This window comes from Petaurus breviceps, unplaced genomic scaffold, assembly GCF_028583685.1.
Source record: "Petaurus breviceps papuanus isolate PSGF00001 unplaced genomic scaffold, PetGlider_PUasm1.0 582, whole genome shotgun sequence".
In the NCBI taxonomy this organism is placed as follows: domain Eukaryota; kingdom Metazoa; phylum Chordata; class Mammalia; order Diprotodontia; family Petauridae; genus Petaurus; species Petaurus breviceps.
This window is the reverse complement of record NW_027186390.1, coordinates 5818361-5828157: the sequence shown is the minus strand read 5'-3', so window position 1 is coordinate 5828157 and position 9797 is coordinate 5818361. Positions and strand designations below refer to the sequence as shown.

Sequence of the window (9797 nt, the reverse complement as noted above, 5' to 3'; positions counted from 1 at the left end):
AACTACATATATCAAAAGTCTAAAAATGACTCTGAATTCTATGTTAACTATTATGGCTAAGCTTAGGCCCAAATAAGAGATGTACCTCTCTCTGCTTTATGAGGAGGAAGGTTATAGGTAAAGAACGTTATACTATCAGACTCGATGTGTTGGTTAGTTTTGCCACATTTTTTTTTTCCTGATTTGCTCTTTGTTAAAAAGAATCACTGTCTGAATAAGGGAGGATGGAGGGACGTATTTGGGAGTGAAATTGATAAGATGTCACTTTAAAAAAAGTTTAAATGCTATACATATTGTATGTGCTCAGTAAATACTGATGATTGGTCCATGTCTAGTAATCAGAGTGATTTCAAAGAAGTCAGTTTTCTTCCTGTTTTCATCCATCCCACATTTGATCTTTTTACTTAGACTTTCTTCCCTCCAGTTCTGTCCCCAAGCCATCCATAATTGCTGTAACTTCTAGATCAATGAACTGTGTTCACTAGACTGTATTCACTACCCATTTATATGAATGCATTTAACTATTACTGGAACATGAGTCAAGAATAAGGCAATGATTCACGTGTGTGTTTTTGCAGGCACAATGGAGCATTTTACAGGCTCATCTACAATGAGTCATTCAAGGAAAGCATAAGAATAGGAGGAAGAGTGAAGACAGGAGAGAGAGGAAAATAACAGAATTGTAACTATTTAAGAGAAGGCTTTAAAGATCATTTAATTCATCATGCCCATTTTTACAGATGAAGAAACTGAGGGCCAGAAAGCTAAAGTAATTTATCCAAAGTCACAGAATGATTTAGTAGCTGATCTTACACAAGAACCCAGATCTTCTAGCACATAATAGACTCTTAATAAATGCTTTTTGGTTGATATATTCTAGCTCAAGGCAGTACTTTGAAAGGAAAAGAAAAAGGTAGAGATGGGGAGGCTACGTTGTGCAGTGAATAGAGCACCAGCCCTGGAATCAGGAGGACCTGAGTTCAATTTTGGCTTCAGACACTTAACACTTACTAGCCGTGTAACCTTAGGCAAGTTGCTTAACCCCAATTGCCCTCCAAAAAGCAAAAAAAGAAAAATGTCGAGAGGCTAACACCTCCTCAGAGGTCATCCCCTTACTGGATACACACAGAGAAGTTGGGGTCAACATAGAGTATTTGCCTATGTATTCCCCTCTGAGTTCCTGAAATAACTATGAAGGACTAGGATTTCTAGTACTGAACCCCACCAGTGAATTCCCCATTAACATTCAACCAGATGACTTTTAGGGAAAGGATTTACTGAGAAAGTCTAGTAAGAACAGTTGTTACCAAGCATTTCCCCTCAAAAAATCCAGAGGTACACTCTCCCACAAATGTACATTGGGTCCTTATGGAGAGTAGGCTCAAACTTCAAATATAATGGTAGTAAGGCATTTGTGTAGAGAACTCTTGACAAAGAAGAACTTCCCAACTCCTAGGCCTGGAAGTGCCTTTTCCCTCTTGTTTTCATCAAGTTTACTGTAAGGTGTGGTAGCAGTGATAGATGAGTCTTTCATATCCTTGCAAGGTATGGCATCTCTAATGGACTGGTCTAGGAGCTGCTAGGTTGGGTCAGTCTGGGGTTGCCCCTTTCAATTGGGTTCTGGGGAAAGGAAAGATACCAGCCTTAATGCTCCAGTCTCTCTGGACTTTACAACATTCATAAGGTTGCTCCCTGGTCATGTCCATCTCAAGGTTGCTTTTCAATCACCTACACAGAGAAATAAACACAAAAGAGTTAGAGGTAGCCATACATATGTTTATAGTTGCCACCGGCTGGCTGGGAGACTAGGAAGCCTCTCTTCTACCCCACTCAGGAGAGCAATTCAAAGTAGTCCTTTCTCCTTGAAGATACAAAGTTAGGGAAGAAAGAGAGCATTGAGGGATGAGTCCTCAGTTCCAGCTCAGCCACCCCAGAGTCATTAGATCTACCAATTCTGCTGCCAAAGAGAAGATTCATCCTCACACAGTACCAACTCCTGAATAATTCATGTGGTCATTTGGACTGAAATCAATGAGGGAAAATCTGCACAAGCTTCAAGGATTGGTTTTCATAGGCTGGTTAACCAATGCTATAAGAGTAACACCAATTATTCTTCATCTCTAAAGGAATTGAATGTTATTTTAAACCACTAAAGCATATGAAATAAACCACTATAAAAACCAATATATATTATATTGTTTATATATAATACTACCATTATATAATGGTATATATAATACCATATATTATACATTATACTATTATATTAATGTAGCACCCTATTACCCAAGAAATTGATGTTGAGAATGGATCCAACCAACCTAATCTCCATAACTAATGACCTTTTCTCAGTTCTCACCCTTTTCTTGATACTCTCTTCCCCCTAGGTTTTCATGACAGTGCTTTCTCCTGACCATTCTTTCTCACTTTCCTTTGCTGGATCTTCATCCAGGTCATGACCATTAACCATTAACCCCCTCCAAACTGTGTCCTGGGCCCTCTTTTCTTCTCCCTTTATACTATTTCGCTTGGTGTTCTCCTCAGCTCCCATGAATTTGGTTATCCTCTCTATGCTGATGATCCTCAGATCTACTTATCTTCTCTTCTAATCTCTAACTACCTAATGACATCTTAAACTCAACATGTCTAAAACTGAATTTATTATCTTCCCCTTATGCCCTCAGCCTGCCCTTCTTCCCAACTTTCCTGTTACTGTCAAAGGTACAACCATCCTTCCAGTCACCCAGGCTCACAACCTAGATGTCATCCTGACCTCCTCAATTTCTCTCATATCCCATATCCAATCTGTTGCCGAGTCCTGTCAGTTCTGTCTTCAAAACATTCCTTTGGCACTGCCATCTGCCTGGTATAAACCCTCATTGCCTCATGCCTAGAGTATTACAGTAGTTTTCTAATAGATCTTTCTGCCTCAAATGTCTCCCCTCTCCTGTCCATCTTCTATTTAGCTATCAAAGTGATCTTCCTAAAATTAAAAGTTTGATACTCTCTTTCTCTCTGTCTGTCTCTCTGTCTGTCTGTCTCTCTCTCTCTGTCTCACACACACACACACACACAATTCTAGTGGCTCCCTATCACCTCCAGGATCAAATATAAAATGTACTGTTTGGCATTCAAAGCCCTTTCTAACCCAGCCCCCTCCTACCTTTCCAGTCTTCTTATACTTTACTCCCTGACACATATTCTTTGAGCCAGTGACATTGGCCTCCAGGCTGTTCCATGAACAAGATCTTCCATCTCTCAACACCAGTCATTTTCTCTGGCTCTTCCTCATGCCTGGAATGTTCCCCCCTCCTTACTTCCACCTCTTGGCTTCCCTGGTTTCCATCAAGTCACAGCTAAAATCCTCCTACAAAAACTCTCTTCTAATGCATCTTAATGCCAGTGTCTTCCTTATATTGATTCTCTCCAGTTTATCTTGTATGTAGCTTATTGGTATATAGTTGTTTACACGTCGTCACCCCCGTTGGAGTGAGAGCTCCTATAGAGAAGGGACTTTTTTTTTGTCCTTATATGCCCAGTGTTTTAGCACAGTGACTGGTAAATAGTATATGTTTTAATAAATGTTTGTTGACTGACTATAGGATCTATGACTGTGTCTGAAAAGACAGTCCTCTAAAATATTCCTCTCATCCTAAAGAAAGGGTTGGAGCTAAAACTTCCAGAGAAGTGAGAAGTGAACGAGCACAAAGGGGGGGGGGGGGCCCGCCGGGGGAGTACGTGAGTTCCACTGCCCGACCACAAAGGAGTGACAATGAGGACGAGTGGGAAGCTATTGTTGCTGTCTCTGAATTAACCAGGAGTGAGATGCTGAAATATGGGTAAACCACATGGGGCCAGCGCAGAACGGTCAGAGCTGCCTCTGATGCTGAGAATGCCGGAAACTGCTATTTCCCGTCCTCCTCGATCACTAGCCCTTGCGCTAAGCCTACGTCCCCAACCCTCGTTTCAATCTTCTTTGTTCCCTCGCTGCATTTTGGTATTTATTTGCAAAAGAAACTGGTTCCTCTAGGTATCATTCACTGAGTGCGACTGTCCTTGGGGGATTAAATACAGGTGAAAGGGGGACTATGGTGGACCAAGGAAACAGATGGAGAGGGAGAAATAGATTCTCTTTCTAATCACTGGGACTACCAGCTGGGAGCTTGAGCTCAACAGAGATTTTATTGATACATATATTATAGCTCTCCAAAACCAAAGAAGAAATTAATCCTGGACACAGGATCTGGTGGGATGTGGTTTAGGTGCCATCCAGAAGCACGCCATCAAATGTTTAACATACCAGCTTGAGGGGAAAAGAATGCATACACAACTCACTTTTAAGTTTAATCTGCACTATTAACACGTTCTCTATCACTGTCTAGACAATCAACAAAACAATAAATCAAGCCTGGAGTCGTACCATTTACAGATTTCCAAGGTGTAAATGCTCACAATGAAAATTTAACAATTGCCTCGTTGGTTAGAGCTGGGCCCACACAACTCTGTAGTCATCTCTAAAGAAACCCCTCCCACTACGGGGAAGCCTAGCAGTGCCTAGGAAGAAAACCATACCGGAAGAGAGGAAATGGAAAGGGACAGAACATATGTATTAAAATGGGAGGGGAAAGAAATGAGGGCGGGGAGGAGGAGGAAGAGGAAAAGGGAGAAAAGAGAGAGAGAAAGAGGAAGGGAAGGAGAGAGAGAGGGAGGGAGAGGGAGAGGGAGAGAGAGAAAGAGAAAGAGGAAAACTGGGAGAAATATGCTAGTTAGTTCTCACCAGCCAAATTACCTCTTACCAACCCTTGAACCACTATTATACATACATACATAAATACATATAAAAATATATGGTTATTCTGCACTTAAATACCAAAAAAATGACTATTTCCATTCAAAAAGAGGATTAGATACAAAACTATGACTATTATGTATAGTTTTTAAAATATAAATTCATCATATAAATTTCTAAATTGTATTCTTTACCTGCCATTTGTTTTGAACTGTCATTTGTTTACTCCCATGTGTTTTAAAATGCTTAGAAGAAAAAGAATGAATTCTTGAAGATTAAAAAACCTGACAATCCACCTCCCCCCGATCTTTTTCCTTCTAAAGAAGTGGGCTAGGAGCCTTCAAACACCTTCACTTGCAATTAGTGATGTAAAATTTCTATTTTGTCATCATGTGCAAAGTAACAAGGGTTTGGGAGCAGATCTGCTAAAGGAGGATAGACTCTGCAAGCCTAACATCCCCTCAAGAAAGGGTCAGAAACATGAATTGAGTATACTTCTACCTCACTACATTTTTGTATTGATAAGTAGAAATGTGCATATATACATACACACATATATGCATATACATGTCTATGTCTATGTGACAATATAGCACAACAATATAATATATAGCATAATACAATATAATACAATATCATATATATGCATACCCTAGCTTAAACAAGCCCCTCTGACAGCCATTCTGGTTACAGGTATTGTACCATTTAGGAGAAAATAGAATCTTGGGGACTGAGAGTTAACACAGGAATTGCAAGTGGGTTAGTAAAAGCCCTATTACTTGTGACATGTAGCATTAAAGTCTGATATATGTAATTATGGAAGGATTTTATATTTTAATAGCTGATTTGATAGAGAAACCATGTGATCCAGTAGAACAAGTTCTGCCTTTATAGGAGAGGACCTGAGTTCAAATCCTTACTGCCATTTTCAAGGGGCAATCACTTAGTATGTCTTATCTTTAGTTTCCCCATCTGTAAAAGGTTTGGACCAGATGACTCCCAGCTTTAAATCTATAGTATTACCATCCAGCTGGATGGCTCAATGAATAGAGCACCTGTTTTAGAGTCAGGAAGACCTGAGATCAAATCTGGCCTCAGGTGCTTACTAGTAGTGTGACCCTAGGTAAGTCACTTAATCCTGTTCACTTAATTTTCCTTATCTATAAAATTAATGGAGAGGGAAATGGCAAACTAATCCAGTATCTTTGCCAAGGAAACCCCAAATGGGATCACAGAAAGTGGGGACATGACTGAATAACTATCATCCTAAATACATACACTATGTGAAAATAAAGTGTAATGAAAAGACTTTTGGATTTGAATTCAGAAAACTTGCGTTTCAAGCCTAGCTCTGCCTACACTGGCAAAATCACTTATGAAGCTTAGATGAGGGAAACTCATTCTGTACTTTTAAGTGCTGTACAAGTGGTGGTTGATATTGATATCTCATTCTATCCTCACAACTACTCTTGGGAAAAGGCAGTACCAAATATGATGATGCTGGTGTTATCCCCATTTTACAAATAAGGAAATTGAGGCCACTGAAAGAAAGTTAAGTTACCTGACCAAGGTCATACAGTTAGTAGCTGTCAGAAGAGGTAGGATTTGAACCTGGGGCCTTCCGTATTCCATTGTACTATGTCAAGCTGTGGTAGATATAAAGTGCTCTCAAAACTATATAGCATAATTAATGATAATGATACATTTCAGAGGATACCCTCTATTTCATTAGACACATTTCCCCATTACTGTACTTCATTTACAATTTTATATTTGCATTTTAAGGAGAAGGGAAAAAAAAGTTCTGGCCAAACCCAAAAGCCAACTATCCTATTGTAGATCATTAGGGAGATTGCTTAACAGAGACAAGTGACCTTTCCCCTTCATCTGGTCTTTTTAATAAGTTCTCAGAACTGTTTTTCCTCTAACTTATATTACTGTAGATACGATAAGACAAAATTTCAATGATTTTACATATTTGTAAATGATGAAATCTGAGTAGTTTTGTTTTTTGTTTTTTTGTTTGTTTTCAGAAACTCACCATTCACTCTTAAACATAAGCTCTCAAGTTTTACTGTATTTCAAAATATGATTTTATTATGCCTTGGGGCCTAAAAAAAAAATTCAGCATCCAACAAGCCATCCATTAAGCACCTCCTATATATGCAAAGCATTCCCTGAGGGAGATACCACTACTCTGCTCCAGCCAAACTGGTCTGTCTAATTACTGACTCCCAGACATGTCCTTCGCATTTCCATTTTCCTGCCTTTGCCTTTACTGTTCCCCTTTTCCAAAATTCACTCCTATTCCCTAGTGCTCCAAGTGCCTCCTTCCTTCAAAACCCAGTTCAGGACCCATTTCCTCCATCAAATCTTCCCAGTTCACCTCAGCCTGCAGTGACCTTGTTTTCTTCTGAACTCCTAAAGTACATCATGTCTTCAACACTCTGTTGGTATTTAACATGCACTGTCTTGTAGTGTTAGTTATCTTTTTATGGATATGTGCCTTCTCTTCCCCAACTGGACTAGAAATGCTAGGAGTATAATGGCTATCTTCTGTAATAACTTTATATCCTCCATAACTCCTAGAAAAATGCCCTTCACAGGCATTTAACAAAAACTTGGGGGGGGGGGGCAAGGGAGGTGTTTTGGTGAAGGGAAGAAAAAAAGGGAAAAATAAGAAAAAATTTAATTTACATAACTTTAAAAGGATAATAAGTTGTATATAACAAATTTGTAGTTTCATGGGCAATCAACTTTTTTTTTATCATACTGTGTTATGAAAACGCTTGTTTTATTCCATAAATTAAAAATAAAATAAATTTTTTTAAAAGAGCAAAAAAAATTTGTGAATTTCTTAGTTGATTTGATTTGATTCATTTTTCTAACTGGAATTGAACTAGAATTGCTTCATTTTTAAGATTTAATTACAGGGCAGCCAGGTAGCACAGTGAGTAAGAGATCCGGCCCCAGAGTCGGGATGACCTGGGATCGAATCCGGGCTCAGATACTTACCACCACACCCAGAAATAACTGGCTGTGTAACCTTGAGCAAGTTACTTAACCCCAATTGCTTTAAAAAAAAAAAAAAGATTTAATTACACATTTTGTACTTTTTATTTTAAGTACATTTGCTTTTAAAATAATCATGATCAACCTTTTCAATAATAATAGTAAGAGCTAAGACTTATATAATTTATATAATGCCTTCTATGTGCCAGGCACTGTGCTAAATGCTGTTACAATTATTATCTCATTTGACCCTCACAACATCCCTGGGAGGTGGGTGCTGTTATTACCCCCATTTTACAGATGAGGAAACTGAGGTAAACAGAGGCAAAGTGACTTACCTGGGGCCACAGAGCTAAGTAAGTGTCTGATGCTGGATTTGTATTCAGGTCTTCCTGACTTCAGGCCCAGTGCCCTGTCCACTGCACCACCTGACTGCATAGGATCATAGCACTTAGAGTTGGAAGGGACTCTTTACAGGTCATCTAGGCCCATTTCCTCATATTATAGATGAGGAATCAGGGTCTCAGAGAGGTTAGAAGATTTACCCATGGTTATATTTAGTAACTGGCAAAAAAATGGGATCAAAACTCAGGCCTTCTGACCAGTCATCTTTTATTTTCCAGACTATACTTCCAGCCTCAGCTGCCTTCTCCCATTGTTCAATTCTACCTAGAACCTCCATTTTGAGGAAAGGCTCCAAGCAGCCATCTATCATAACTATACCATCATTCCACACATGGGTACCTGCCTTTTCAGCTCCTTTTTTTGTGCTGTCTTCTCTCTTAGAATGTAAGCTTCTAGAACATTTGGAACTCAAATTTTTTTTTAATGAATATTAAAATGTGTCTTTGTGTGGAATTGGAAAAAATAAAATACTATTTAAAACAAGAAAATTTTTAAATTAAAAAAAATTTTTAAAGAATTGTAAATTCCTTGAAGGCAAAAGACTGTCTTCTTTTTTGCTTGTATTTCTATCCCTAGTAGTTAGCAAAATGCCTAGGACAGTAAACAATTAATAAATACTTGTTGACTCTAATTCTACATCTAACCTGATCTTCTAGTAAGCCACACTGACTCTTTGAAGACTTCCTGAAGGATTGAAATGTGGAAAATGGATGAACCAAGTTTGAATCCAGATACATTGCCTTTTATTTTATTTTATTTTGTTTTTGTTTTTCCTCAGGAAATCAGCCCAACCTGAGGCATTGAGGCTGGAGAAAATTGAGTCCTGGAAATGGGGAGGGCCTGGGATTTTTGTGTATTTTTACTTTTATGAAATGGCATTCAAATTAGGGGAGAAATATAACATGCACATTTGATTTTTTAAATAATACTGCATGATTTGGGGAACAGCTTTTAAAGGATCATAACACACTGAGAAATCAACGACAAATTGTCAGCTATGGCCATTTACTCAAGGATTGTTTCGTTCAGCATTTCTAGGTGTTGTAGGAAGTAGAGCACAGAACCTGAAGCTGGAAAGACCTGAATTCAAATACTGCCTAATTTACTAACTGTGTGACTGAGTGACTCATTTTGTGCCTCAGTTTTCTGTTTTGGAAAATGGGGATGATAATAGCACCTACCTTCAAGGACTGTTGTGAGGATCAAATGAGTTAATATAGGTAAATCATTTATCAAGCCTTAAAGCAATATATAAATGCTAGTTACTACTACTCTTTCATCCATACATGTTCCAGTGTTAGAAAGGAGAAAGTCTGGTTCTTCTAAAAGGCCATACCTCTCTATGCAGAATATAGTTTTCATTAGCAGCAAATACACATTTTTTAAAAGTTGGATGGCTCAGGCTGCTAGGTGGCACAGTGAATAGAGCACCAGTCCTGGAGTCAGGAGGACCTGAGTTCAAATCCAACCTCAGACCCTTAACACAAAAACTAGCCTTGTGACCTTGGGCAAGTCACTTAACCCCTATTGTCCCTCCTAAAAGCAAAAAAAAAAAGTTGGATGACTCTTTAAGGAAGTTTCAGGAAGAAAA

The 9797-nt window shown here is 38.7% G+C and overlaps 1 long non-coding RNA gene across 4 annotated transcripts in view; it reads right to left on the bottom strand.

The window, feature by feature from the left end:
- Positions 1–1259: 1259 nt before the first annotated feature.
- The window catches only part of LOC138173437 (uncharacterized), a 48401-nt gene continuing 39863 nt past the window's right edge, over positions 1260–9797 (bottom strand). For all 4 annotated transcript variants that reach the window (XR_011171396.1, XR_011171397.1, XR_011171394.1 and 1 more), the window contains one exon: positions 1260–1728. This is a non-coding gene — a long non-coding RNA (uncharacterized lncRNA). The remainder of the gene's footprint in view (positions 1729–9797) is intronic.